This window comes from Chrysemys picta, chromosome 6 (assembly GCF_011386835.1).
Source record: "Chrysemys picta bellii isolate R12L10 chromosome 6, ASM1138683v2, whole genome shotgun sequence".
Lineage (NCBI taxonomy): Eukaryota > Metazoa > Chordata > Testudines > Emydidae > Chrysemys > Chrysemys picta.
The window spans coordinates 5014542-5018969 of NC_088796.1; positions in this window are offsets into that span (position 1 = coordinate 5014542).

A 4428-nucleotide genomic window follows, 5' to 3' on the forward strand; every position below is an offset into this window, starting at 1 on the left:
GTGTCCGTGGCCTTGGGATCTATATTAGTATGGATACAAAATGTTTTACAACATTTTTTATAAAAGTCAGAAGGGGGGTGTTGTTGTTTTTTGCACAGTATTATGGACCTTTGTCCAATTTAAAGTTTTTTTTTCCACTTGTTTTATGCCTGTCAAAATATAGTCTAGGAATTTTTTTAGATTTGCTTGTTGGTTAAATTATTCGGGTTTCAATGGGGCGGATTGATGAGCCTTATAAAATTGCGACCGTCGTTGGCGGCCTCTGCAGCCTCCCGGACCCCCCTCAGTACCCGCTCTTTCTTTTCCGTGCGCAATAGGCAATCTAAAAGTTGGCCCATGTCTTGCCAATCAGGATTATGAGACTGGAAAATGGTACGGAATCGCCTGTGAACGACATCCGGGTCGTCCCTAAGGCGAGGCGTAGTGGTTTGCCAGTTTATTTATTATTATTTATTTTATTATTATTTATAGGGTCTGCAGTGGTAAAGGGGACATGAACATAACGGTCTACAACATTCCCATCCATTGTAAGGACTGGGATAGTCCGGAGGGGTGCTTGGATATTAATTACCTTTTTTCCATAGAGTGCCCCCTTCCTTATATGGGACGGACTAAGGATGGGAACAGGCAGGGAAGTAGTGTACCCATTGCTGGTGGCTCCACTAGCTGATTCGCTGACATGCATTGTGGCATCCTCAATCTTTGCTGGCGGGATCTGTCTCTGTAAAACTGCTGTCCCGGGCTCCGTTGAGTAGGGTACTGGGTCCGCCGCAGTTGGTAATGCTGCCGCCGGGGGTGGCCGTGGTCTAGGGCAATACATGGGGTGGGGGATATCCTCCCAACAATCAGCTTCGTGAGGGGCAGAAGCTTTCAGGAATAGAGGGGCCTGAATCTGTACCTTCTTCACGCGACGATGAGCATCATCGTCCCACAAAAACCAATAGTCCATTTGCCCCGGCGCTTGGTTTTCCAATGTCAGGCGCAAGGGAGTTAAATGGGTAGGAATATCAAAGGAGCCATACTCGGGCCATGCAGTCCCCAGGGCTGGCCAATCCTGGGTGCAAAGTTTGTAAAAAACGTTTCCTTGACATCCCTTTTTGAACACCAGGTAAGGGCCATTTGCTTAACATATGATCCAAAAGACTATCCTTTGAGGGTTTTACCAGAGACCCACCCATCTGCCTGCTGACACTCTAACCGAGAATTACACAGAGAACAGAGGGAATTATGGCCTAATAGGATCCTATTACAGGAATTTCTACTAATACTGGCCGCTACAGGGGACGGGACAGAAGGATCCCAATTCGACCTCAGAGCTTCATCACACGCGATAGCTTCCACTCTGAGGAATTACAAATGAGAGGCTCAGTTCCGTCCACACACCTAACGCCCAACGTATGAGACAGAAATTCATTAACCGGTTAACCAGAACAGAACCAGAACCAGAACCAGATGGTATCTCCTTATCCTATTAGGGCTCACCTTATCGGAACACGAACCCCAGGGGCCGCGGTGACGCAGAGAAAAGGGGCAAAACACCCCGTTGGCGCCGTTCCCAGTTCGCCACAGCCGTCCAGAGTCTAATGTCCGAGCTAGGAGAGTCCCGGCGGAGTCACCAGAAACTGTCACCGAAATATCGGGTCCACCTAGCTGAGAGCCAATAACAGCCAGACAGGGATAAGGAAGAGTTGCTTTATTCTGCAGAAGAAAGGAGAGCTTTGCACCTTGGTACAAAAACTCTGTCTTACACACATTTTACAGACCTTTATACACATTCAGACAAAGGCCCTTACCATGTTAACACTTGATTGGTGGTTGCCAGACCTGTGCTTCTGCTATCTGGTCAGTGAAAACCGGCTTGGGGCTAGTTCCCTCTGCCTCAAGGCAGAGGAGAGAAGACAGTTTAAAAGTTCAGGCTACTGTGTAGTGAGGTATTTGCTTTCCCCTAGTGGCCACTGGATGACATAAAGGCTGCTAGCTGTTAAGGGGGGTCACTAGTAACTTTCACAGTAATATCCTCGAATATCTTTCCCACTAGCTTTTTGAAAGAGAAATGGTAGATCTCTCTGAACCCCAGGCTCCGGTACAGACTCTGGCCCACCAGATTCATCATGGATCACCGCTTTGTAGCCACACTGCTGGGCAAAGCTAAGGACTGTCCCGGACCGCGCTCTGGCAATGCCCCTGTTCCGATGGCTCTATCTGACCGACAGCCGTGCCAGTTCCAGCATGCGCTCACCATCTATATAACGCAGTGATTCTGAAACTTTTTCACTGGTGACCCCTTTCACATAGCAAGCGTCTGTGTGCGACCCCCTTAAGTAAAAAAGTGTTTTTAATTTATATTTAACACCATTATAAATGCTGGAGGCAAAGCTGGGTTTGGGGTGGAGGCTGACAGCTCGTGACCCCCCCATGTAATAACCTTGCGACCCCCTGAGGGGTCCCAACCCCCAGTTTGAGAACCCCTGATATAACGGGACGCGGGCTTGGCAGATACAATGGCCACCACTTCCCCTTCAGACTCAGCCACCCAGAAATGGGACTCTTCCCTCTCCATGTAGGTTTTCTGTACGTCCCACAGGTCCTCCCTGAGACACCGCTCTACGTACTGAACATAGTACGAGTCCATCAGAAGCCAGCCTGCAGCTAACAGGACGGGGCAGCCAGCAGAGAAAGGAGGAGGGAGCCGGAGCTCAGGACCACCACGAGGCTCACAGCTAGGAGGAACAGATGAGCCAAGGGGAAAGGATAGGGTTAAATATAAAGGGGACTAGGAAGGAACCAGGGCTAAATGTTGATAACTAAATGACCCACAGATAACCAGAAGCTCCCTTCGATCATCCTGTCCCACCAGCAGCATAGGGACGAAAAATGGAGGTGTCACCCCAGAGTCTCCTCAGGCCTCGGAGAAGGGAGGGTGGGCAGGCCAGAGGGTGCACCCATGCTTTGGGGATTTTTAACATCAAGGCCTGCAGTTGCTAACTCAAATAACATAGCAGGTCTGCCCACAGCCTGGGCGCAATGTAGGCCCTCGGGTGACCGCCTTTTCAAAATGCAAAAACAGGACACTTACAGGAGCCCCGCCCCCCTCTGTGGTGCCACCTCCTGGTCCTCCTCTTCCCCCCTGGCCCCGCCCCCTGGCCACACCAGAACCCAGAGCCAGGCCATGATAAGAGCCACCCAGGGAGCCCGGGCTGTGGTGGGGAGCATTTTGGGAGGGTGCTAGGAGGTCTGAGATATGGGTGGTTGGATTCAGGCCTGCATAATGCAGTGTAGATGCTGAACCCCCAGGTTGGGACCCAGGGTTCAACAATTCCTAACCTGGGGTTACAGATGAGTGTAGACATTCTAGCCCTAGGTTAACAAAGCCGGGTCTGCTAATTCGAGTTCTCTTAACCCTGAGCTTACATTGCTGGGTAAACATACCCTAAGGCCCCGATCCTGCAACCTGCTCACATGGATGCAGGCTCCACCCACGCAGAGAAGTTTGCAGAATCAGGACCTTAGATTGCGAACTTCTTACTGCAAGAGACGGTTTCATTTATGCCTGGTGTGGGACCAAGCACATTGCTGGCATGTACCAAATAACCTGATAGTATCAGAGGGGTAGCCGGGTTAGTCTGGATCTGTAAAAGCAGCAAAGAGTCCTGTGCGTGCATCCGACAAAGTGGGTATTCACCCACGAAAGCTCCTGCTCCAATACGTCTGTTAGTCTATAAGGTGCCACAGGACCCTTTGCTGCTTAATAAGACAGGTTTCAGAGTAGCAGCCGTGTTAGTCTGTATCCGCAAAAAGAAGTCCTTGTGGCACCTTAGAGACTAACACATTTATTTGAGCATAAGTTTTCGTGGGCTACAGTCCTCTTCATCGGATGCATAGACTGGAACATGCAGCAAGAAGATATTTATACATACAGAGCCCATGAAAAGGTGGAAGTTGCCCAACCAACTGTAAGAGGCCAATCAATTAAGATGAGCTATTATCAGCAGGAGGGATAACAAGTTATGAAGTGATAATCAAGGTGGCCCATAGAAGGGGTGAGGATACTTGACATGGGGAAATAGATTCAATCAGTGTAATGACCCAGCCATTCCCAGTCTCTGTTCAAATCTAAAGTTAATGGTCTCTAATTTGCATATGCCCACGAAAGCTTATGCTCAAATAAATTTGTTAGTTTCTAAGGTGCCACAAGTACTCCTGTTCTTTTTGCTTAATAGGATAGCCTTGCTCCTGCTATGGCCAAGAGAGCAGAAGACATACAGCAAAATGGTGTCCGCTGGAACAGAATGCCACTGGAGAATGTGGCAACCCACTGGGAAAAGGGACGTGTCCTAGGACGAGGATTTTCTGGTTCCTCGTGTTAATAGCAGCACAGCATGTTACATATAGGTTGGAACTTGGCGCAAATGCAAAGGCCTTGACTCT